Source organism: Nuphar pumila, chromosome 6 (assembly GCF_984573655.1).
Source record: "Nuphar pumila chromosome 6, dmNupPumi1.hap1.1, whole genome shotgun sequence".
Classification (NCBI taxonomy): Eukaryota; Viridiplantae; Streptophyta; class Magnoliopsida; order Nymphaeales; family Nymphaeaceae; genus Nuphar; species Nuphar pumila.
The window spans coordinates 134,302,274-134,330,139 of record NC_143254.1 but is presented as its reverse complement, the minus strand read 5'-3'; the positions used below and the strand labels follow the sequence as shown (position 1 = coordinate 134,330,139).

General features: G+C 36.9%; 1 pseudogene across 1 annotated transcript; it reads left to right on the top strand.

Annotated features, from left to right (window-relative positions):
• Positions 1-832: 832 nt before the first annotated feature.
• LOC149836360 (ATP-dependent Clp protease proteolytic subunit-related protein 2, chloroplastic-like) lies at positions 833-27,866 on the top strand (annotated as a pseudogene). Its single transcript, XR_016432415.1, has 6 exons — positions 833-936; positions 1,020-1,157; positions 1,261-1,377; positions 1,476-1,544; positions 1,643-1,735; positions 27,565-27,866. The product of XR_016432415.1 is annotated as an ATP-dependent Clp protease proteolytic subunit-related protein 2, chloroplastic-like (transcript).

Sequence of the window (27,866 nt, the reverse complement as noted above, 5' to 3'; positions counted from 1 at the left end):
TTGATTTTTTCTATTAAAGTCCATTTTATTATCAAATATTACTTTTAGGACCCTATGTTATTTATTGTTTTGAGGTTTGCTTTCTAAAACTTCATAAAAAACCGTTGTACTTTTATAAAATTACATAAAGGTGGTTTATACTTTCTGTTTAACTCAGAAAATTGTAAAAACAAGTTTTTGTGTTTTTATTTCATTAGTGTTACTGTTGTTAACTGTTAAAACTTAAAAATTATATATATTATGTATATATTTATTTTTATATTTTTGCCCTCCCGCACCCCCACACCCAAGTTTTTTTGAAGTGTCGCATCCCCGCACCCGCACCCGCACCCGCACCCATGTGACATAGCCTCTGCTCCTAGTCATGCATGTTCCTTCTCAACATAAAAAATGCTTCATATGTTCAATGTGACCTCACAGTCCATTTGACATGGTTTGACTAGGATTGACTAGTTTTGGTGTAGACAAATTTTTATTGGTGCATTTTGAGTTGTTGATTTTTGAAGCTCTAAAAACCTGTTTAAACAAAACAATCAAATTATCCAAAGCATTTTTTGACTGAACAAACTAGTGTAGATCGTATCTATAGTGATTGATAAAAAAAATAAAAAAAACTTGAAAAATGGATGGTTTCTAGTGGAAAGAAAGGTGTAGTTAGGTGCAACCAATATTTTCTTTATATGTGTGCATCTGCCTGGATTGCCTATTTTCTGGTAAATTGCTTTGGACTTGCTGAAACATGGTGCCTGCTCTTTCTCTGACTCACGAAAAAAGAAAAGAAAAAAAATGATATCTGACTATGAATTTGGGTGCAGTCTTACAAACAGGAAAGCAACATGTGCATGTGTTAGGATGATGCCAATAGGCACACCTAGAGTACCCTACAAAACTCCTGGTGAAGGTACATGGCAATGGATTGACTTGTGGAACGCACTTGTAAGTAATAACACACAGTTGAACATATCTTTGATGCTATATGTTGCAGGATAATTTAGGCCTTTGGAAAATTTTACTTGCAGTACAGGGAGCGTGTCATCTTTATTGGACAACATATTGATGAGGAGTTCAGTAATCAGATACTGGCTACAATGCTCTACCTAGATAACCTGGAGTCTTCTGAAAAGTTGTACTTATATATCAATGGTCCTGGTGGTGATGTGAGTTTTTGTTTATGCTAAGCAGGTTCTTTTAAGATATCAAATTATGGACATATGTTCATCAATGATTTCTTTTCCTTTTTTTCTTCAGTGCTTTTGATAGTTAACCCCCAACATGGCATTATATGATACCTTACAGAGCTTGAAAAGTCCTGTTGGCACGAGGTGTGTTGGCTATGCTTATAATATGGCAGGAGTTCTTCTTGCAGCTGGAGAAAAGGTCCCACTATTATTTGAGAAATCCTTTATGCAAACTTTAGGAAATCAATTTTCGTAAACCACTCTGATTTTTGCTCCTTGTCATGCTTCATTAAACAGGGTAGTCGCCTTGCCATGCCTTTATCAAGAATTGCATTGTAGTCTCCTGCTGGGGCTGCTCGTGGTCAGGTCTGAAGAAATTTTTATCTGCTGAGTTGGAGCCATTCATACTTTGTCTCGATAATTCTCTTAGCATCTACTGTGCTCTCTATTTTTTGTTTCAACAGGCTGATGACATTCGAAATAAAGCCAATGAGCTCATTAGAACCAGGGACTATCTGTTTCAGGAACTAGATGCAAAGACTGGCCAATCTGTGAAGGTATGAGTTCTATTTCCCCGCAATTTTATAAAGTTATAGTATATATTTTTACCTTCTGATGGAAAATTTATTTATCTTTTTTTATTTTTATCTTTTGTTTCAATATTTTTTTTTTGACTAGTGCAATTGTAACAACACTTTTCATGGCGCACCTTTATGCTACAAATTGCCTTTATGAATGGCAGATCATGTATTAGACTTTCTGATGGAAAATTCACTGAATTTTTGTCCGCTTTTGTTTTAACAGTCTATCTCTGAATTTATTACAAAATCAAATAATATATACTATATCTCTTGATGGAGTTCATTTAAATTTTTTTTGTTTTGTTTGTTCTCATGTATACTTCCAGCTTGACACATTGGTTTGGAATTTCAATGTGGTCAGTGGAAAGTATTAAACTTTTGTTAAAAATGTATATATGTATATAACTATATATATATATATATAACTAGGATAGTAACTAGGTTAATTTAGTTAGGTTCCTTTTTGTTTTTTAGTTGGGATGAGACTAGTCAACCCATAGAGTCGGGAGTCCAACGACTCTATTTAGAGTTGTTGGACCCCCAACGACTCCCTTTTGGAGCTCCAACTTTGTGTATAAATAGGGGGCAAAACCACCACAATATGTATGTTTCTTGCATGAGTCTTGATCAATAAAATATTATTTTTATTTCTTGTGTTTGCCCCTTTAGTGGGTGTTTGTGTGTGAGCCCATTTTATGGCTTGTGTATGTTCTTTTGGTGCTTTGGTGGAACTCTTTTGAGTGTCCACTTTGTTGTTTTGGTGAATATCTTCAGAGGACCTTGTTTCCTTACATGGTATCAAAGCTTTGAAATCAAACTGTTTTTTGGGTGTATTGGGAAGTGTGCTACTCAAGATTTGTAAGAGATGAAATCTCTTTTGAAAAATCCATTTAAGTGCTTGTGAGATTGTAGTGCCCTCTTGGTGGTGGAGTGTTCATGTGTTCATGTTGTTCATTAGAGGTGCTTTCTTGGTGGTGAAGTGTTCATGTGTTCATGCTCTTCATTGGAGAGACTCTCTTGGTGGTGGAGTGCTCATGATTCTTTTTTTATTATCTCCTCTCTTTTTTCTTCCTCTTGATCTTCTATTCTCTTTCTTAGCTCTTGTAAACATGGATGACAATGATAATGTCACCCTAAAACCCATCAAGCTCAATGATACAAACTTTGTAACATGGTCTTCAATCATGAAGCATTATATGGGGGAAAGGGTTGTGGAGATTAGTGGATGGGTTGGATTTGAAACCTAAACTAATTCTTATTAAGATAGAAATAGAAAAGGTACCTCTTACGGAGGCGGAAAAGATCAAGGCTATGGTCACTTATGAGAAAAAAATGGAAAGAATGAATAATAGGGCATACCAAGATTATGTATTGGCTCATTAGTAGTGTTGATATCAAGAAGTGCTCGAGTCTAGCTAAATTTGAGCATGCAAATAAAGCATGAGACTATCTTAAGATAATGTATTCTCTTAAAGATATTGCTTACATTTGCAACTACTCAAGGAAAAAAAGTATTAGATAATACTTTAGTGAGTTGTTCGACCTTTGGAATGAGTTGGCTCTTCTTGAGCCACAATAGCATTATCCCGAAAACATAGAACTCTGTAAAAAACAAATTGATACAAAGCATTTCTATCAATTCATCAATGGTCTAAGACTGGAGTTGGAGTTTGGATTTTTTTATTTAAAACAAATTGCCCTTTGAAATGGGCTGCGAAATTTTTTAAAAAAATTACTGCTGACAGCTGAGACAGCAGCTCCTGTCAGCTGCTGAGGGCTGCTGAGCTGCGATTTTTTTTTTAAAAAAAATCTGCTGACAGCTGAGACATCAGCTTCTGTCAGCTGCTGACAACTGCTGTCAGCTGCTGAGCTGCGAATTTTTTTTAAAAAAAAATTCTGCTGTCAGCTGCTGACAGCTCCTTTTGCTGTCAGTTGCTGACAGGAGCTGTCAGCTGCTGACAGCTCCTGTCAGCTGCTTTTCAAAACCTTTTTTCGTAAAGGATTTTCTCTCTCTTTTATATATATATATATTTATATATTTTTACATTTTTGCCCCTGCCGCACCCCCGCACCCGGGTTTTTTGGAAGTGCCGAATCCCCGCACCCGCACCCGCACCCGCACCCATGTGACATAGCTTGAGTGAAAGAATATAATGAAAACATACTTGCAACATCTAAAAATAATAATTATATATGATTTATTTGATTTAAGAATGACCTTTGTGAACAATATTCTTACTTTGTACATCAAGGTACTAAAAATAACAAGAAAAAAATTATGCAAAAATTAATGCATGTTCTATAAGGTTTGCTCACACATCTAAATAAGCATTATGACTATGTACTGTACTTTCTATGTTGAACAGATGTTAATAAATTTAAGAAGTTAATGCATGTTCTATAAGGTTTGTTCACACATCTAAATAAGCATTATGAGTATGTATTGTACTTTCTATGTTAAACAAATGTTAATAAATTTAAGAGACCATTGATTTGGGCATATTGATTCCTCAATCTCATGAAATTCACATCTATAATATCATTAGCCAAGTTCGTGGCTGCTTCCTTCAGTTTAGGAAGCAGGCACTGCCTAGTTCAAATCACGATTTCCAGGAAGCAGGCTTCCCACTGCACCTAAGTGCTTCCTTTGATGATGTATAGATGTTCCCATATATTGGTTCCGGCTAAGTTTAACTGGGTAGTCAAGTGATGCACTTATGTATCTGTTTAACTGGAATATGAAAATGGAAGTTACCTCAAGAACATTTGATGAATGGAACCAATGCACTTGTTGTGGTATAGCTCATTATCTGTGTAATATCTACGAATTTTAAGGTTTTGGGTTAGGATCCGTTACCCGGATCCAAAAGGACGTAACAACCCGGATTGTTGGCTTTAGCTGTTTAAATTTATTTGAAAATAATAAGTTTTGTTTTTCTTCAAAAAAATTGGGCATGAGAACTGCATTTCGGATCCAAGATCCGTAAATAATCTGTATTGCATGGGTGGTTTTATACATATTGGGCCCAGATCCGTTTCCTCGATCCAAAGGAAATATATATGGGTATTAAAGGCATAAATGTAATAATAATGTTTAATAAATAAATAAATAAATAAATTATTAAAAAAAATTAGTTATGTGGGATTGGATCCACGACTGGACCCAACGGATCCAACATTTTGGATCCACATCTTTTTTTCTTATTCGGATCCACATTCAAATCGGACCCGGATCCACTTTACTATTTGATCCCGAGTCACGGATTGCAGGGCTCAGAACCGGCCCCGGCCCATACTGTATAAAGTGAAAAAAGAAAGAAAGAAACGTAAGGGTGCCACAAGGCTGCCCGATGAGATAGTGCATTAGGGTTCTTCTCAGAACCCTAACGCAGGAAATAGCTTTGGCTCAGTGGAGGGCTCTTGCGCAGCCGCCGGAAAAGGGATACTCCTTCCTTTTCGGGGGTCGCCCTCTTCAATAAGGGGTCCCCGAACCCCTGTTCCTCTCATCCCTCATCTTTTTTTCTCTCTCTCTCTCTCTTCCTCTCTCTCGTCTCCCACTGCGCAAGCCATCGACGCTGCCCTGGAGTTCGTTGGAGTCTCGACGCCGTGGTCGACCATCGTGGTTGGCCCTCCTCAGCCTCTCTCGCCGGCACCCTCGCTACGTGTGACTGAGTCGATGCCGTCGGCCCTGCCGAGTCCTTCTCTCCCTCTCGGTCTTCACCTCTCCTTCGTTGTAGCAACAACCACCTCGCCGGAAAAAGGTAGGGGTTACTGTTTCTTTTCTTGTTTTGGTGTGTCTGGTGTCCAAGCATTGATGGGGGTTACGGTGAGGCTCCAAATCGATTGAAAGAAAAGGGGGTTTTCGAATAATGAAAGGGGGATTTGGGGTTTATTAAATCTAAATGGGTTTGGGTTCCAGTTAGAGGTTTTATCTTTTTCATATACTGTATATATGCATCTTGTACAAAGCTTTCCTTTCCTCATATGCTATCAACTGACTATATGGAACATACTTTGTTGTAAGAGACCTCATAATTTGCTTCCTTGTCAGTTCTTTTCCAATATATATGAACTTAGGTTTGTTTAAGATCTCAATTTCATTACTAAGGGAAAGAAATCTAGTAGGCATGAAGGGACCTTCCACACTGGCTGCATACTCCACTCCAGACTTATGGATGCCAATATTCGTAGTTGGAGTCCTAACAAAGTTCATGTCTGTGATGGTATTTCCACTAGATTCACTGGACTTTATTTTCTTAATTTATAACCTAGATGACTAGAGCTGTTTTATTGAGTATTTGTAAATAGAAGTGTGTCTAGGTGCTGGCCCAATACCTAAATGCTAGGTAGGTGCCTAGGATGGGCAGTTAAAATGAAATATTTGTAACTACTTATATAAGGTTTATCTAACACTGAATACTTTACATTAATGTTAGCAACATTTAATTGATTGAAGATATGTCACACAGGTAAGCAGTCATGTCCTGTGTGTAGTGTACAACATGGGAATCTATAAGAATATGGGTATATGATTATGACTATAAATGTGTATGTATGTATGTATATTCAAACACCATTCGGTAGTGGAGCAGAACAACCTTTCATGCACCCTAAAATGGATGAAGACAAGTAATGGGTATGAGCTGGATGGTTTAGTAGAGAAAAACATGGAGATAAGCTATGTCACAGGGATTCGGCTAGCAGGGTGCCGCACCCGCGTCGACGCGACTCGACGCGGGTGCGTGTGCGGGTGCGGCACCGGGTGCGGTCAACCCTATCCTGGGTGCGTTGACCGCACCCAGGATCATTTTGGTCCATTCTTGTTTTGGATTTATTTTTTTTAAAAAAAAATTGCCCAACTGGGCTGCGAATTTTTTTTAAAAAAAAGTAATGCTGACAGCAGCTGTCTTTCAGCTGCTGACATCAGCTGTCTTTCAGCTGCTGACAGCAGCAACAACTGTCAGAACAGCTGCAGCAGCTGCTGACAGCTGCTGTCAGCCGCAACAGCTGTTCGTTAGCTGCTGACAGACAGCTGCAGAGCTGCTGACCCCCTTTATATATATATATATATATATATATATATATATATATATATATATATATATATATATATATATATATATATTACATTTTTGCCCCTGCCGCACCCCCGCACCCGGGTTTTTTGGAAGTGCCAAATCCCCGCACCCGCACCCGCACCCGCACCCATGTGACATAGGAGATAAGTAACCACACCAAGATACATGTTTTGCATGTAGGTTGAATTAAAATTCTTTCACAGATTTTTCTTAATTTATATATGTAAAATTTTCTCCTGTGTAGGTGTGTCACTGTTTCTTAAGTGTTGAATGTTTTAGCTGCATACTTGCTCAATAATCATGCCTCCTATCAGATATATAACCGTGTAATTGTTCCTATAATTTATATATATATACATTAATAGGTGGGTAACTGTCCAGCCTCGACAGCACACACAGGTTGGGTTGGGCCAGTGCAGGTGCTGTCAGGTCCCAACCGATGGGGTTGGCTGGGCTGGCTTAGTTATCCAGTCTGTTTGCCAGACCCGACCCAGCTGACTGGTGTCGGCTGAGCCTGGTTGGGACCTCAGTCGACTGGGTCGGCTTGTTGTGAATCTCTTGATGAAGAGAGACCTTCGTACTTTAAATACGTTTGTAAATATATATAAATATATGTGTTAAGAATCGGTATTTGCATGTGTCCGTACCTGACCAAATTATGCAGAAGATAGGCATGCACTTAATGAAATTTTGAGTTGTCAATCAGGTGGAGCTTGATAGAAATTTGTGTTGATGGGCAGATGACATTTCCAAACCGAGCCCGACCTTGATAGTTACACACATTTGAAAGAATATATGCATTTGACGTTCATTTCAATGAAAAACATGCATTTACAAGTACGTGTGCACATGATGGGAATATGCAGTGATATGCTTACGCAATTGTTGTTAACATCATGGAATCGACATGTGCTGGGTTGCTTTTCATATATGTTTGATTGCATCACCTAAACTACACAGGTTACTACTCGGATCACAGTGTATGTTGAGAAACTTTGGGTTTTTGGCACAGGGCAATGTCTAAGCATGTGCAGGGCATACATAAATTATTCAATGTTAACAAATTTGTGCTGATAACTCTATTTGTTATTATGTACGTAAAGTTGAGTTTTTGAATGTAAAATTGAGTTTTGAATATTTAATGACACGTGTTAGCATGCTTTATAGTTTGTAACATGTGAGATATTTGATTTCTGCAAAGTTGGCTTGGTACGAATGCGTACATGGCATCGATGGTATTGGCGTGTACAATCTTGCATAAATGTCCTCATGTGTTTATGAAATCTTGGATGAATGCATGTGTGTTAGGTGATTTCATGAAAGCACTTGCACATGGATGGTGAACACTTGCATATGACTGTGGAAGCTCACGCACATTGTTAAAATGGTATGGATGAATGTGCATTTGGAATCACGTTGGTATTATTGCATACGTTGCAAGTTGTTATGATTTTTGCATATGATGCATCGATGATGTAAATGAATCATCGTTGGGCCTGGAGAGCCTTGGGCTTTGGGTTGCTCTTTCTTCAATTGTTTAAATGCATCACAAAAAAAATCACATTTTATCTTTATTGCACTGTTCTATGTGTTTCCACGGGCGGGAGTCCCGTGATGGTTCTCGCAGGGGTGGATGCGAGCCTTTTTACTTTACTTTTGCATATGGTGTTGCAAACTTAAACAAATTAACTTAAATAAAAATATAATGAATAAGAACAATGTAATATACATTCTGGGATATCTCATCTGGAGTATGAGAATCTTAGATATCCGGTCTTGGGGAGACTGTGAGGATACAAAAACTCCGTGTGCTGAAATTTTGTCCCCTGAACCCGATATTGAGGTTTTTTCTCCTGACCACGGTTTTAGGGAGAGTCCGCCACTTTACCCGGGAGTGGTGTGTTTGACACAACTGTTGTTTATGGTACCAAGGAAGTGACACATGTGGGCGTGGGGTGTCTGTTGTGTCCCCGACATTAGATGTGGAGGTCTAATGTTCCGATGGATGGTGCTGTTTCCTGATATCGGTCGAGGGCTAAGTTGGAACCCAGTTATAAAATACAAATTGTGTGTTAAGCTACCCTGAGAACCTACTTGACCTCGGGGTTTGTACCCGTTTGGTGTATCCACGGGCAACGGTAATTAAAAAGAGGAACTTAAATTGTATGCATTTAATAGGGCATGCATATGAAAGAGAAATTTAAGGAAAGATAATAAGAGGATTCATGTATTTCGCATAAGTCATGCATTTTCCTACTATGCATTAGAACATGCATATGTTATCTGTTTCCTTAATTGTTATAAGTTTGGTGGATGCATGATGTTTAACTTTCAATGTATGTTAAATGTCTTGTTGTACTAAAATTATGCATCATGGTATGGTTTAATGTTTCTTTATGCATAATGAATGTACCTTGTGCTATGAATGCGTACCTGAATTATGAACCGTCATAATTGCATTTCTTTGAATCATTGTATGAATTCGTATCTGGGGTTATGGGATATTTAAATGATTGTTTTTTTTATACTTGTCAGATTGCTTCTCATAAATTGTTGTCTGTTGTAGCGTAGTTCTTTACTTATTCTTATATGGGTTGAAAATCATATTTGGCACCCACATTATATACTTGACACATGATATACCTGCAAGGAAAATTACAGTACTTCCTACTTAGACAGTTGTAGTCTAAGTCATATAAATTTTCAGGTGAAGAGTTGGATTTAGGAAGGACTGCGGGATGAGGCTTCGATCGGGATTTTTGGATTTACTGTTCCAAGGATAGTGTGAGAACTCTGATCTTAATTTTCATTGATATTAGAATGAAAAGAATGTTTTGGTCTTGCTCCATCTGTAATGTTCTGGAATGCTTAGCCCTACGGTATGACTTGTTTCCGCTGTATTGAAAAAAAAAATTCTCAAAATTTTAGTTAAGATTTCGGGGCGTTACAGTTATGGTATCAGAGCATTGGAACACTAAATCAAAGATCACGGTCATGCCACACCCTGCAAGCGCTCTGTAAGTAAATTTTATTTTGATTTTTGTATTAGTCGTGATTAGTATATAGGTGAATTCACGTCTACATAGTTTTATATTGTAGATGATTGCATTATAGATGACTATATGTAGAAATCTATTATAATGGCATAACATGATTGATGTATGTATCATGAATATTCAACTAAATCTCTTAGTAGACATTTGCGTGTGTTTCCTGTCGAAATCATCGAATGTGATATGATGTCAGAATTATCAAAGCACATGAAATGATGAAATAATCTGAATGTCTTAGATGCATATGTGATTGAATCTTGTGTGCATAACTCGAATTACGCAGAAGTTACGTGTCTTGAGGTTTAGTTAATTCTTGATATATACGGGATCACATTGTATAAAACTAATGTTTTGGGTACACCTGTTTCGAGGTTAAATTGGGAAAATGCAATGTTTCTAGTGGCAATAATATGATGCATAGGATAATATGCTTTTGTACGATAGGATTGAAATGCCACGTGATTTGAAATTTTGAAAGCATGTGATATATGCTTAAGTTAAATAGTGAACTATGATTAATGGAACCTTATTGGGGAAATGTGTGATTTTATGACTTATGTGTCATATGAAGTGATGATGCCTATTGGTGATATGTATGTTCGTGCCAATATTGGTGGCTATCGACCTTGAAAGCAGTCATTTGTATGTATCACTATTTTGGCACCTGTTGAGGATCCTTCTATGCAAAGGATTATCTGTGAGGGTGTGTATGACCAAGATCAGGTGATCCGTCTAGAGGGGTGGATCTCTGTGAGGAAGTGCACTGTCCAAGAGCGGGTAGCCGCAAAGACGGTGAATTCCTGTGAGGTAGTGTATTGTCCAAGATCAGGTATACCCTCTAGAGCGGTAATTTCGTGTGAGGTTGTACATTTTCCAGACCAGGTGACCCGACGTGGATCTTGTTAATCTTTAATTAATAAGGAGTTAGGGTAAATTGTGAGGATTTGCCAAGATTGATGGAGATAGTTTGTCATGAATCAATAGCTTTTGCCTTTAGTCGTAGCAGAATCTGATCATTATTGATTTTAAATCTTGATATAGTGACATGTTTGTGTCTTTTGTGAATAGAAGGATCACTCCGTAATAGATTCTAGACCTTGTTTTGAAGTTATGTTTGGGACTTCTCTGAAAAGATGGAGACATTTTGCGAAATGGGAATAAGTGGAGGTTATTCAGGACCAAAAAAGTCTTAGAAATTTCGGGGACGAAATTCTTTTTACGGGGAAAGGATGTAATATCTACGAATTTTAAGGTTTTGGGTTAGGATCCGTTACCCGGATCCAAAAGGACTTAACAACCCAGATTGTTCGCTTTAGCTGTTTAAATTTATTTGAAAATAATAAATTTTGTTTTTCTTCAAAAAAATTGGGCATGAGAACTGCATTTCGGATCCAAGATCCGTAAATAATCTGTATTGCATGGGTGGTTTTATACATATTGGGCCCAGATCCGTTTACTCGATCCAAAGAAAATATATATGGGTATTAAAGGCATAAATGTAATAATAATGTTTAATAAATAAATAAATTATTAAAAAAAAAAACTAGTTATGTGGGATTGGATCCACGACTGGACCCAAACGGATCCAACATTTTGGATCCACATCTTTTTTTCTTATTCGGATCCACATTCAAATCGGACTCGGATCCACTTTACTATTGGATCCCGAGTCACGGATTGCAGGGCTCAGAACCGGACCCGGCCCGTACTGTAACCCGGCCCGTACTGTATAAAGTGAAAAAAGAAAGAAAGAAAGAAACGTAAGGGTGCCACAAGGCTGCCCGATGAGATAGTGCATTAGGGTTCTCAGAACCCTAACGCAGGAAATAGCTTTGGCTCAATGGAGGGCTCTTGCGCAGCCGCCGAAAAAGGGATACTCCTTCCTTTTCGGGGGTCGCCCTCTTCAATAAGGGGTCCCCGAACCCCTATTCCTCTCATCTGTAAACACCCCAAATTTTCCTCACTCATTCTCAAACAATCCTCCTTGTTCAGTGCCAACCCTGTTAGGTCAGTGTAGGAGTCAAACCCCGAGTCAGTTTCAGAAAATCACCATTATACCCATTTTTCATTAGGAAAATTACCATTTTACCCCTAGGTCATCCCAGACCCCAGTCAGTCGGAGTCAACCAAGCTCATTGGTCAGTTCAAGACAGTTAGAATATCAGTCATCTCAAGCTCATCTGATCTCATAAGGAATAAACCATTTTCATTTCTGACCATTCCTGCCAAAATGGGATCATTTCTTCAGAAATGAGCTTACTTCTCACTCAAATCCAGACCAATTGTCTCTGAGTCAGTCATTCATAGTCAGTCATACTCCCCAGAGTCTAACTTGAGCTCACCACGAGTTCAAGCGCTCCAATTTCAGTTCAAAAGCCTTTCCAAGTGTCTAGGAGCCCATTTTAGTCCATTTGAGCTCTTTCAGCTGAAATTGAGCTGAGTTCAGCCAATTGAGCTAGTGTTCGAGCTTCGATTTTAGTTCATGTCAGTATTATTGACCTTTTTTTTTTTAGCTCAAAGTCAGCTCAAGTTTGTAATTCACTTCACTCCAGTGACCATTCCGTACCATTTCTCTAAAAATGACAGCTTTTCTTGAAAATTCAGTCGGAAAGGTCAGTTGAGTCAGTGCCTGGTCAGTTCATTTGAGTTCTGAAACTCTAAAACTCAGCTCAATCCAGCTCATTTCAGTTCAATCCAGCTCGAACCTCAATTTTCAGTGTCACTCTGATCCAGTAGAGTCCCGAAAACCATTTCTTGAGCTATTTTGCAAATTTTATCAATTTTAATGCTTTTTAAACTGGTACAGCTGCCAATCGGGCTCTAACATCTAAAATTCTCCATTCAGGGTCTGCATTTCGCATGTCATTTCTCATCATTTCATATCATTTCTTAGCATTTCATAACATTTCATTTCATTTTTGAAGTCCAAAACTCCAGTTTTATAAATTTCAATCCAGATTGAGTTTTTAAAGTTTTCAGAAATCAATTTCAAACCTCGGGTTTCCAAAATTGACATTTTCACCCCGGGAGTCTAAATTTGGAAATATTTTCTCAAGAAAAATAATCTGGATTTCTTTCAAAATCAAATTTTCAAGTTTTACACTGGATTTGCTTCGCAATGGGATATTGAAATTCAAAATCCGAGCTCGTTTCAAAAACTGCCAAAAATAGCTCGTTTTGTTGGAAGCATTTTCTCAAGAAAAACAATTTGGATTTCTTTCAAAATTACATTTTCAAATTCTACATTGGATTTGCTTCGCAATGGGATATTGAAATTCAAAATCCGAGCTCGTTTCAAAAACTGCCAAAAATAGCTCGTTTTGTTGGAAGCATTTTCTCGAGAAAAACAATTTGGATTTCTTTCAAAATTACATTTTCAAATTCTACATTGGATTTGCTTCGCAACGGGGTATTGAACTTCAAAATCCGAGCTCGTTTCAAAAACTGCCAAAAATAGCTCATTTCGTTTGATTTTTTTTTTTTTGAAAAGACTATTTTACCCCTCAAATCGTCAAAATGACTTTCAAAAGTGGGATTTGGACCCTCTCTGAGATGGCCCATTCATTTACATTTATATTTTATTAAAAAGAAAAAAAATGTTCCTTTTTATTTATTTTTTTTTTCGTTTTTATTGATATTTATTTATTTTATTTTAGAGAGGTGGGACCCACAAGGTGGTCACCCAAATCTCCAGCCCCACTTTCCATTTTTTTCCCCATGTTTTTCTTTCCCTTTTCCTTTTTCCCTCCTTTTCTTTCTTTCTTTTTCTTTTTCTTTTTCTTCCTTTTCTTTTTCTTCTTTCTTCCCTTTCTTTCCTTCTTCCCTTTCTCCCTTCCTTCCTCCCTCTTGCCCAGCCATTCACGTAAAGGCTGTTTCCCTTTCCTTCCCTAATTAAAGCTAAGAACTTAGGGAAAGATATAATCTTCCCTAAGTTAAGAAAACCAAAAAAAAAAGAAAAAGAGGGTTACGGCTGCTATCTCTCCCCATTCAACGCACTCTCTCTCTCTCTCTTTTGGGTTGCAGTCTCCATTGCTGCACTTTGAGCATTCCTTCAAGCAGTCCAGCAACTTCTTCCAGCCAAGGCAGCAGCCACCGGAGGGGAGCACCAACCAGCAGCCACTCCTCTCACTTAGCACCACCACAGGCCATTATTCCAGCCACATCTCCATCATTGCCCAACCAAAGCAGCCTCCCTTCCTTGACAGCCTCCATTGCAGCCCATCTCCAGCATCAAGGCAGCCACCAAAGGGGAGCACCAAGCTGCAGCCACCTTCAACACAGCTTCAGCCACTTCCTTCATGTCAGCCACCCTTCTTGGCAACAAGGCAGCACCACTTCTCCTCTCTCCCAAACGTTTGAGTATTTGGTAGCAGCAACATCCTCCAAGCCACAACACCTCCATTCACGACGGCAAAACCTCCATCTTTTTCAAGTTAGCAGCAACACCATTGCCATAGCTTACCTTAAGCCAGCCCAAGGTAAGATCTTCACTTTTTTTTTTCTCTTTTATTTCCTTTATTTTCATGCTTAAGGCTACATGGAGTACGGAATCCGCCCAATGAATGGACTGGATCTTCCTTTTTCACAGCAACATCAAACATAAGAGTTCATGTATCCCCTCGTAATGGTTTTGATTTTCATATTTTATATAATTTCATATTAAAAAATTGCATTTTCATTATGCATTTTATTCATTTTATATAGATTCATTAGTAGTTGATGTAGAATCCATAGAATTTCAGTTTTGTGCAAAGTCTATACGTTATGTCATATGAGTTATTGCACCAGTAAATTCTGTAAATTTTAGAATAATTGGTTTTACATGTCTTTGTTTTTCTGCCAAAAACCCAGGTTCGTTTGGGTTTTGGAACCCTATCAAACAAATCAAACCCTAAATCGGGTTTTCTGTCATCCAGAAATTTCAATTCCTGCTTTAGCAGACAAGAACCTCCGACACCACCCTTGTCGGAGATCCGAATCGTCCTCCAAAAATCACAGTGGATTCATAATTGAATCTACTTATGATCTGGAAATTTTTATGTTTTTCCAAGTAGTTTTACCCTCTTACAAAAATCGGATTTCCCAGACCCCTGGGAAAATCTCGATTTTCCTTTGTCAGGGTATAGACAGGCCCTAATGCATCAAGTACGTCAAATATGTAACCTGTCTGCAAAAACTTTTAACATGAACGTTGTTACTAACATAATTTTATATCATTTCCCAAAATTTGGGAATTTTTGGATCTGTTTCATTATTTTTCCCGGATTTTCTCTTTCTGTCTAACAGATTCCAATGTCCAGAAATTCCAGAGATTTAGGTCTCTGATAACAGTGTGGCCTTTTCCAAACCGTAACCCTAATCCGAATGGTGTAAAAAGATAAAATCTTCCTCTGTTTGTCAGGGACATTTTCCCACAATTTAAGCCATTTTCCCATCTGTCTGCCATTTTTCTCACATTTTCTACCGAAACTTGTCTGTTTCCTTCATTTACTAGAGTCGCCGGATTTCGATCCGACTTGCCGGAGTGGTACAGCTCCGACCATAGGTCAAAACCAGAAAGTGTAAAAATAAAAAATTCTTGCCTTACTGTCCTCTGTCACTCCATAAAATTTGGGAAATTTTTATGGAAGTTTGATATCCTAAATCCCCTTTAGAATCAATATTTTAGGCAAAAATCATGAAATTTAGGGTTTTTATTTGAATTTCCATATTTAAAAATACAAAAAAATTATATTTTCGAGCTCCATTCTGTTTTTAGGGTTATTTTAGGTGTCCATGCCAAATTTGGTTTAATTCCAAGTTCATTTGCTCTATGTATTAGTTTATCTTTAAATTAAGAAGCGAAAATCAGGTTAAATTCGATATTTTATGATATTTTCGCCATTTTAGGGTTTTTATCATGTACATAAAGCATGTAGAATCATATTAGGGTTAATTTTAATCTCCTTTGCATTTCATATTTTTCAATTTTGCAAAATTTATTTCAGAAAACCCTGGTTTCAAGGCCATAGTCTTGTTATCGGGGGTATTTTGGTCATTTTGACCTAAATTTCGAAATTTCAATTTCTAATTCTCCAAAATTTCATGCATATCATCATATTTCATCATATTATGTTTGATTTATTTCATTTGATTTTCAAATTTCCAAAATTTATAAAAATTCTTTCAGAAAACCCTGATTTCAAGGTTATCAGGGGTATTTTGGTCATTTTGACCCCAATTTCGAATTTTCAAGTTTATTTTCAAAATTTATTTATTATTTATCATGTTTATATCAAATGGGGTATGATTTGGGGTTTATATCTGAATAATATCCGATAATTTCCCATATTTTCGGATAAATTCAGAAAAACCTACATTTTTGTGCTAACCTTGTTTTCTAGTTTTGCAGGAACATTCAAGAAGAAGACTTAGATTTTATTTTTCTTTTTATTTCAATTCAATGTAACATCAAATGTAATAATTTGGAATAAGAGTTACATTTCTGCTTAGAATAGGGTTGCATTGCATATAGTTAAATTTCTGCAAAATTTTAATATGTGATGTATGATTCATGCACATTATTTCAAATTCACTATGGTTTACACGAATGGCACGTGCACAAGCTCTTATGGAGTTTATAACTCGGTGGGATTTGTATTTATGGCCATAGTCAGAATACGAAGAAAACCAAGATTTATGATCTTCATATTAGCCACATTCAGCCTACACACTTAGGCTAACTTCAAAATGCACTGCATTTTTCAAAGTCTTAAAAGGATTTCCCAATTTCTCAATGAAATTCCCTTTTCAAATTCATATTTATTCATTCATATCATTCAAATTGCATTATTTTCAAACTCATTTTCCAATTTCAATTTCAAAAAATGCAATTTTCTCAAGAATTTCCAAGTCTTTCTCAGGATCTGATTTTCTCAAAATCCTAAGTTTTCAAATGACATTTCAAAGCATTTCCCAAGTTCAAATCAAGATTTTCCTATGTTTTCAAATTCTCAAATTTCAAAATCCCAAGTTTTCAGAAATCGATTTTCTCATATTTTCCAGTTTTCCTGAGAATTCATTTTCCATTTCAAAAGTCATTTTCCAATAAATTTCTTAGATTTTCTCAAGATTCTCAAATCCATTTTCTCATAAAAGCAATTCCAAGTTTCCAATTTCAAAACCAATTTTCTCAGTTTTTCAAGTTTTCCTGAGAAATCACTTTCCAATGCAAATTTTTGATTTCCAATAAAATTCAATGATTTTCCCAGGAATTCCATTTTCAAGTATTTTCTAGTTCTTTTCTAAATGCATTTCAATTTTCCAAAGCAAGCATCATATTTTCTCAAACTTGCATTTTTCAAAATTCCATAGCACAAGCCTGATTCTTTGTGCATTCTAGGAAAATAGAGCATAATTTAGCTATTTGAGTCAAATTAAAGCACGTAATTGATCCTTGGTTCAATTACCCCTGGTAAAGGCGCCAGGAACGGTTGAACCTCGTACCGACAGGCGGATCCCATTCCACGGAATTTTCCCGCAAATTTTCAAAACGGAGGCGAGTAAATTTTCAAAACAATTTTCAAAACTTTGGTCGAGTTTGACTCGCGAAATTCGTTTCTCTCTCGCAAGGGAGGGGAAAAATTTTGCGATGACAACATCATCCCTCATCTCTTTTTCTCTCACTCTCTCTCTTCCTCTCTCTCTCGTCTCCCACTGCGCAAGCCATCGACGCTGCCCTGGAGTTCGTTGGAGTCTCGACGCCGTGGTCGACCATCGTGGTTGGCCCTCCTCAGCCTCTCTCGCCGGCACCCTCGCTACGTGTGACTGAGTCGATGCCGTCGGCCCTGTCGAGTCCTTCTCTCCCTCTCGGTCTTCACCTCTCCTTCGTTGTAGCAACAACCACCTCGCCGGAAAAAGGTAGGGGTTACTGTTTCTTTTCTTGTTTTGGTGTGTCTGGTGTCCAAGCATTGATGGGGTTATGGTGAGGCTCCAAATCGATTGAAAGAAAAGGGGGTTTTCGAATAATGAAAGGGGGATTTGGGGTTTATTAAATTTAAATGGGTTTGGGTTCCAGTTAGAGGTTTTATCTTTTTCATATACTGTATATATGCATCTTGTACAAAGCTTTCCTTTCCTCATATGCTATCAACTGACTATATGGAACATACTTTGTTGTAAGAGACCTCATAATTTGCTTCCTTGTCAGTTCTTTTCCAATATATATGAACTTAGGTTTGTTTAAGATCTCAATTTCATTACTATGGGAAAGAAATCTAATAGGCATGATGGGACCTTCCACACTGGCTGCATACTCCACTCCAGACTTATGGATGCCAATATTCGTAGTTGGAGTCCTAACAAAGTTCATGTCTGTGATGGTATTTCCACTAGATTCACTGGACTTTATTTTCTTAATTTATAACCTAGATGACTAGAGCTGTATTATTGAGTATTTGTAAATAGAAGTGTGTCTAGGTGCTGGCCCAATACCTAAATGCTAGGTAGGTGCCTAGGATGGGCAGTTAAAATGAAATATTTGTAACTACTTATATAAGGTTTATCTAACACTGAATACTTTACATTAATGTTAGCAACATTTAATTGATTGAAGATATGTCACACAGGTAAGCAGTCATGTCCTGTGTGTAGTGTACAACATGGGAATCTATAAGAATATGGGTATACGATTATGACTATAAATGTGTATGTATGTATGTATATTCAAACACCATTCGGTAGTGGAGCAGAACAACCTTTCATGCACCCTAAAATGGATGAAGACAAGTAATGGGTATGAGCTGGATGGTTTAGTAGAGAAAAACATGGAGATAAGCTATGTCACAGGGATTCGGCTAGCAGGGTGCCGCACCCGCGTCGACGCGACTCGACGCGGGTGCGTGTGCGGGTGCGGCACCGGGTGCGGTCAACCCTATCCTGGGTGCGTTGACCGCACCCAGGATCATTTTGGTCCATTCTTGTTTTGGATTTATTTTTTTAAAAAAAAAATTGCCCAACTGGGCTGCGATTTTTTTTTAAAAAAAGTAATGCTGACAGCAGCTGTCTTTCAACTGCTGATAGCAGCAGCAGCTGTCTGCAGCAGCAGCTGTCAGAACAGCAGCAGCAACTGTCAGAACAGCTGCAGCAGTCTGCTGACAGCTGCTGTCAGCTGCAGCAGCTGCTGATAGCTGCTGTCAGCCGCAGCAGCTGTCTGTCAGCTGCTGTCAGCTGCTGACAGACAGCTGCAGAGCTGCTGACCCCGTTTTTATATATATATATATTTTACATTTTTGCCCCTGCCGCACCCCCGCACCCGGGTTTTTTGGAAGTGCCGAATCCCCGCACCCGAACCCGCACCCGCGCCCGCACCTGCACCCATGTGACATAGGAGATAAGTAACTGTTATCATCGCAAAATTTTTAACTTTTTGCGAGTCAAACTGACCTTTGAAAAAGATTTTGAAAATAATTCGCCTCCGTTTTAAAATGCGGGATAATTCCGAAGAATGGGACTCGCCTGTCGGTACGAGGTTCAACCGTTTCTGCCACCTTTAACAGGGGTAATTGAACCAAGGATCAATCTTATGCTCTACTCTATTCAACTTGTCTAAATCATATTCTAATTTCTAAATGCACATAGAATCAGACATGTGCTATGAATTTTCAGAAAATGCACATTTGTAAACATGATGTTTGCTTTGAATGACTGAAATATTTAGAAAATGTAAATCTTGGAAAATCGTGAATTGTGATTTGAAATGTACTTCTGAGAGAAATAAAAATCGATTTTGAGGAATCCTTGACATTTGGAGAAAATCGATTCTGAGAAACTTGGTTTCTCTGAATTCAAACTTTGAAATTGAAATTCTAACTTAGAAAATTTGAATTTGGAACTTGGGAAATACTTGAAATATCCTTTGAAATTCAATGTCTTTGGGAAAATCGATTTTGCTATAAGACTTAGGAGATTTTGAGAAAATGAACTTCTTTGAATTGAAATTTGAATTGGAATTGGCAAATGCATGAAATGAATGAATATGATTTTGAGGAATTGAGAAATACTTTTTGTATTTTTGAGAAATGCAGTGCATTTTTGAAGTTAGCCTAAGAGTGTAGGCTGAATGTGGCTAATGTGAAGATCATAAATCTAAGTATCATTCGTATTCTGACTATGGCCATAAATACAAATTCCACCAAGTTTATAAACTTCATAGAAGTTAGTGTATGTGCCATTCGTGTGGCCCATGGTGAATTTGTAAAAATATGCATGAATCATCATCCATCACACATTAAAATTATAAACTATATGCAATGCAACCTAATCTAAGCAGGAAATATAAATTCTTATTCCAAAGTTTAATTACAAATTACATCACTATTGAAATTTAAATACATGAAAAATAAAGTCTTCAATGTATCTGCAAAACTAGAAAACTTGGTTAATGAAAATATGTTGGCTTTTCTAGATTTATCCAACAATATCAGGAAATTGTTGGATTTTGCTAGATATAAGCCTTTTTGCCATGATTCTCTTAAATCAAAATGATAAAATATGAAGAAATAATAAAGGTAAAATATGAAATTTCGAAATTGGGGTCAAAATGACCAAAATACCCCTAATAACAAGACTATGGCCTTGAAATTAGGGTTTTTAGAAAGATATTTTGATAAAATGCAAGTTTTGAAATTTGAATGGAATAAACTCAAACCAAATATGCTATGACATGATTAAAAATATGAAATTAGGGTTAGGGATTTCGAAATTTAGGTCAAATGACCAAATTGCCCCCGATAGCAAGACTATGGCCTTGAAATCAAGGTTTTTAGAAAGAGATTTTGGTAAAATTTTGGGTTTTATGACCTAAATGAAATCAAATAACTACAAAATTAAACTTAAAGTATCCTAAGATGCTTATGAACATAATAAAACCCTAAAACCATATGCTTATACACAAAAATCCAACAATATCACAAATTTTGTGATTTTTGCAGTGTTTTTGGATCTTTCAGGAACCCGGTTTTGCAATTTGCTTAATTCAGCCATCAAATGGATTCCAAAATCCATAAAAATTGGTACCTGCACTTGTTATAACCCTAATGTCGAATTGGAATTATAAAAATAATTTTTTGACATTAAATTAATCCGAAAATTGCATTAAACCTTAAAAATATGCTATTTTTGACCTAATTCACCAACCAGTCTCAGTCCAAGACCTGAACCAGGGGTCAAATCTCCATGAAAATTTATGAAATTTTACAGAGACTAACTAAGAAGAAAAACAAAGATTTCCCAATTTACAGATCGGAAAAATCATCTCCGGTTAGGGAGAAACCCTTCCGGCAATCTGAGCTAAAATATATCACTTTTAACAGGGATTAAAACGGCTACTTCAGATTGAAAATACAGTCATAAATAGCAATCCTAAATAAAAATCTCTGAAATTTTAGTGGTGAACAGTAGACAGAAAAATAACAATACTCACTTTTTACAGATCTAAAATCGGATCTATGGTTTGGGATTTATGACTAAGACAAGTATGATTAGGGTTTTGGTAAACCCTAACGAGTTTTAAATTTAAAAACAGATTCTCTGAAAGGGGAAAAATACTAAACAGTGATCAAAAAATCCGAAAATTTCACAGCAGACAGATCTACTCAATGTGAATCCATAGCACTTTACAGATCTAAAATCGGATATAAGATGAGAGAAATATCATAACAGCAAGTTACCTTCTTGATTTTAACCACGATTTTAAAGCTTTAAAAACCCGATTTGATGTCTGATTTTTTTGACAGGGTTCCCGAGATCCAAAACCTCTGATTTTTCTACAGTAACTCAATAACTCATGCATGCACCACATATAAAAAAATCAGAAATAAACAATGAGTACTTCAATCCGAAATAACATTATCTTTACTGTTCTAAACCTAAAACACACAGAAATTTAAGAAACTTGACAAACCATGCACTAACTAATGTAAATTAATAAAATAAACCATAAAACAACAAATAAAAATTATTTCTATGCTGTAGAACGTAAAACAAACATGAATAAACCATGAAAATAAAATAAAAACAGGGAATCAATGGCTGGAATTTGATATCACCTTTAAAACATAGATTTAACCCATTAAAAGGGTAAATCATATATTTTATTGGTTAATAATGTAAAGAATCATATTAAAATCAATTCTAATGGATTAAAATCCCTGTAAATCATCCAAAACAGGGTTAGATCACCTTCTTGGATCGTTCTTGCTGATTCTTGATGGTTCTTGAGGTTGAATCCATGGTTTAATCCATGAAGGTGATGGTGCCAATGGCTAAATCATGCTTAAAACAATGAAAAGTATTAAATAAAAAAAAAAATTAAAGAAAATAATTACCTTGAGGTTGCTGCAATGGAGGAAGGGCTGAAGAGGAGAGAGAAGCTTCAAGAATCCAATAGGAGAGAGATGGGAAAAATCGACCCCCCTTATGCATCTATTTATAATAAAAAAATTAGGTTTAAATTTTAACACTTTTGAAAATCTTGGACTCTCTAAGGGGGGGCGATTTTGGTGTGAGTTTACCTAACTAACCCTAGCCTAGATTATCCTAATTAAGTCCTAATTAGCCCCTAGCTAAACCTAGAAAATCCTCAAATGTGGTGCCACTTGGCATTTTCTCACATTGGGTTTTTAAAACACCTTTAAAAACCTTTAAAAACCCTAGTTTTAAAAACTAACTTTCAAAAATGAGTTTTTCAAAATGGTTTTGACTCTTCTAAACCTCTAACACTAACCAAGACATCAACTAACCCTAGTCTAGCCCTGACTGACTCGAATATGGCACCACCCCGAGTGGGCCCTACTTGAGTTTTTACAAAAAGATGATTTTAACACTTGAAATTGAAGGAGTTTTCAAAAAGGATTTTCAAAAGTAATCTTAAAATTAGGATTTTTGAAATGGCATAGGGTTCTAACTGAATTAGAATTCCTCTGGATATAGTGCCAACTGAGTGGGCCCACATCGAGTTTTAGAAATTTTGAAATAAACACTGAAAATGGCTTTGAAAAGGGGTTAAAATCGATATTTGAAATTCAAGATCTTTGAAAATAGGGTCTCAAGCGAACTGGAACTCCGGGTTAGAGTCCTGAACTCTTAGGATTCTGAGATTTTAGATTTTAAAAGCCAAATGAAAGAATTTTCAAAAGATTTTATCAAGAAATGATGAAATAAGTCAGAAAACACAGTCAGGGTTAGACTCCTAACTCGACCGAACTCTAAAATAGAATCCTGAACTAATTGGACTATGTAAAATGACCTAAATTTTGAAAATAATCGAAAAAGACTGAAAATGGCAGTAAAACAGACTTCAAAACAGACTCCTGACCGGATTAGGACTCTGACACAGAGTCCTGATCGGACTGAAACTTTCAATAATTTGAAAAATTTGATGAATAGAGGAATTCAGAAGCGACACCATCTCAATGGGTCTCATCTGTGAATTGAAATCGATTAAAATTTGAATTTGAAATGAATCCAGATCGTTTTCTGAGAAAATATTTCGGAATATAAAGTTCTGGGGTTGGAAAATGACAAAGTATTGAATAAAAACCCAGGTTTTGAAATTAATTTTGAAATAAAGCTTTAAAATTCAAATCTGGATTGAATGTTTTGAAATAGGAGTGCTGGATCTCGAAAATGAGATGCAATGACATGCAATGCTATGCAGAATACATGCAATGACATGCAATGATCTGTAATGACTTATGAAATGGACAAACACTGGATGAGGGTGAAAATTTGGGGTGTTTACAGTAACCACACCAAGATACATGTTTTGCATGTAGGTTGAATTAAAATTCTTTCACAGATTTTTCTTAATTTATATATGTAAAATTTTCTCCTGTGTAGGTGTGTCACTGTTTCTTAAGTGTTGAATGTTTTAGCTGCATACTTGCTCAATAATCATGCCTCCTATCAAATATATAACCGTGTAATTGTTCCTATAATATATATATATATATATATATATATATATATATATATATATATATATACATTAATAGGTGGGTAACTGTCCAGCCTCGACAGCACACACAGGTTGGGTTGGGCCAGTGCAGGTGCTGTCAGGTCCCAACTGATGGGGTTGGCTGGGCTGACTTAGTTATCCAGTCTGTTTGCCAGACCCGACCCAGCTGACTGGTGTCGGCTGAGCCTGGTTGGGACCTCAGTCGACTGGGTCGGCTTGTTGTGAATCTCTTGATGAAGAGAGACCTTCGTACTTTAAATACGTTTGTAAATATATATAAATATATGTGTTAAGAATCGGTATTTGCATGTGTTCGTACCTGACCAAATTATGCAGAAGATAGGCATGCACTTAATGAAATTTTGAGTTGTCAATCAGGTGGAGCTTGATAGAAATTTGTGTTGATGGGCAGATGACATTTCCAAACCGAGCCCGACCTTGATAGTTACACACATTTGAAAGAATATATGCATTTGACGTTCATTTCAATGAAAAACATGCATTTACAAGTACGTGTGCACATGATGGGAATATGCAGTGATATGCTTACGCAATTGTTGTTAAGATCATGGAATCGACATGTGCTGGGTTGCTTTTCATATATGTTTGATTGCATCACCTAAACTACACAAGTTAATACTCGGATCACAGTGTATGTTGAGAAACTTTGGGTTTTTGGCACAGGGCAATGTCTAAGCATGTGCAGGGCATACATAAATTATTCAATGTTAACAAATTTGTGTTGATAACTCTATTTGTTATTATGTACGTAAAGTTGAGTTTTTGAATGTAAAATTGAGTTTTGAATATTTAATGACACGTGTTAGCATGCTTTATAGTTTGTAACATGTGAGATATTTGATTTCTGCAAAGTTGGCTTGGTACGAATGCGTACATGGCATCGATGGTATTGGCGTGTACAATCTTGCATAAATGTCCTCATGTGTTTATGAAATCTTGGATGAATGCATGTGTGTTAGGTGATTTCATGAAAGCACTTGCACATGGATGGTGAACACTTGCATATGACTGTGGAAGCTCACGCACATTGTTAAAATGGTATGGATGAATGTGCATTTGGAATCACGTTGGTATTATTGCATACGTTGCAAGTTGTTATGATTTTTGCATATGATGCATCGATGATGTAAATGAATCATCGTTGGGCCTGGAGAGCCTTGGGCTTTGGGTTGCTCTTTCTTCAATTGTTTAAATGCATCACAAAAAAAATCACATTTTATCTTTATTGCACTGTTCTATGTGTTTCCACGGGCGGGAGTCCCGTGATGGTTCTCGCAGGGGTGGATGCGAGCCTTTTTACTTTACTTTTGCATATGGTGTTGCAAACTTAAACAAATTAACTTAAATAAAAATATAATGAATAAGAACAATGTAATATACATTCTGGGATATCTCATCTGGAGTATGAGAATCTTAGATATCCGGTCTTGGGGAGACTGTGAGGATACAAAAACTCCGTGTGCTGAAATTTTGTCCCCTGAACCCGATATTGAGGTTCTTTCTCCTGACCACGGTTTTAGGGAGAGTCCGCCACTTTACCCGGGAGTGGTGTGTTTGACACAACTGTTGTTTATGGTAACAAGGAAGTGACACATGTGGGCGTGGGGTGTCTCTTGTGTCCCCGACATTAGATGTGGAGGTCTAATATTCCGATGGATGGTGCTGTTTCCTGATATCGGTCGAGGGCTAAGTTGGAACCCAGTTATAAAATACAAATTGTGTGTTAAGCTACCCTGAGAACCTACTTGACCTCGGGGTTTGTACCCGTTTGGTGTATCCGCGGGCAACGGTAATTAAAAAGAGGAACTTAAATTGTATGCATTTAATAGAGCATGCATATGAAAGAGAAATTTAAGGAAAGATAATAAGAGGATTCATGTATTTCGCATAAGTCATGCATTTTCCTACTATGCATTAGAACATGCATATGTTATCTGTTTTCTTAATTGTTATAAGTTTGGTGGATGCATGATGTTTAACTTTCAATGTATGTTAAATGTCTTGTTGTACTAAAATTATGCATCATGGTATGGTTTAATGTTTCTTTATGCATAATGAATGTACCTTGTGCTATGAATGCGTACCTGAATTATGAACCGTCATAATTGCATTTCTTTGAATCATTGTATGAATTCGTATCTGTGGTTATGGGATATTTAAATGATTATTTTTTTTGATACTTGTCAGATTGCTTCTCATAAATTGTTGTCTGTTGTAGCGTAGTTCTTTATTTATTCTTATATGGGTTGAAAATCACATTTGGCACCCACATTATATACTTGACACATGATATACCTGCAAAGAAAATTACAGTACTTCCTACTTAGACAGTTGTAGTCTAAGTCCTATAAATTTTCAGGTGAAGAGTTGGATTTAGGAAGGACTGTGGGATGAGGCTTCGATCGGGATTTTTGGATTTACTGTTCCAAGGATAGTGTGAGAACTCTGATCTTAATTTTCATTGATATTGGAATGAAAAAAATGTTTTGGTCTTTCTCCATCTGTAATGTTCTGGAATGCTTAGCCCTACGGTATGACTTGTTTCCGCTGTATTGAAAAAAAAAATTCTCAAAATTTGGGTTAAGATTTCGGGGCGTTACAATCTGCATAATGGTTGTTGGTTATGTTTCTCTTCCAAGAGAAAAGACCTTGCTTTTCTATCATGGTGCAGCCCAATCTCTGTTATGTCATGGAGGTGGCCAAAGTTTTGTGGCAAATAGAGGCAGCAATGGTTAAGGAGAAATAGATGCAGGTCCCATGTGACAGGACCATGATACAAGCACGTTGGGGCCATGGCATGCTGTGCTGGATGGTAAAGAATGGTGCAAGACATGGTTTGGGTGCAGCCTGATGTTGCAAAATGCTATGTGGTATCTGATTGATTTGGAAAATGGTTAGATGGGCCTTACAAGAACTAGTGAAGCAACAATGGGATTCACATTGAGGAAGTAATATTGCCTGTTAATGATGTTGTTGATGTGGTTTCTGAGTTTTTCTCAGGCTCCGGCATTAGAGGACTTGGTTTTGTATTGAGTCAAATTTTTGGTATCTGCTATTGCTGGAGTGCATAATTGAGTTTAAGAAGGAATGAGATTGAGGACCGTTTTGTAGATGAAACTGAATTTAGCAACCATGTAGATGTAATGAGAGAAACCTTCATTGGTAGTATTAGTTCATGGGTTGTTGCAGGATTGGCCTTACACTGTTTTCTTCTGAAAAGAGATCCACTGATCATCTTGTGTAAATGTTTTTATGCTCGAATCTATTGCCTTATGCAGCAGGGAATTCACTCAATTGTTTCACTTTACTACTGTTGTTTTGCTGCCAAGACTGGTGGTTTCCACATGCACAAGTAACTTGGTTTCACCTTTTCCATAGTCGTCACTTATATTAAATACTAAATCACTACATTGAACAATAAATCTTAAATAATAAAAATCAAGTGACCTTTCAGCATCAGCTGTTCAGGGATTTGACGTCTATTGTATCAGTTACCTTACACAATCTTTTTCAGTTGTGACTGCAAAACCTGCAGCCCTATCATGAACTGTGGGATATATTCTTTATTTTTTTCCACTTGACTAATATGTTTGTCTCCATGTTACCTATGTTGAATTTGAACTCTTCTATATCCACACTTGTATTTGGATGATACAGATACACAAGGATCTTAGTCGAATGAAGCGATTCAATGCTCAAGAGGCTATGGAATATGGGCTGATTGATCGTATAATCAGGCCATCTAGTGCCAAGGCTGATCCTCCACGCAGGCAACCAGCAGGAGGCCTTGGTTAAACGCGTGTCATGCAGTGACTGCATTTGTAAAATTGGTGATCAAAATGATCTCAGCATGCATGGATGTTTTTTTTTCCTATACAAATGATAGAAAACATTAACAGCTTTGACTTTTAGCCAGTTTCCTGTTTTCATTATTAGATAGATACATGTCCTAATTTTCA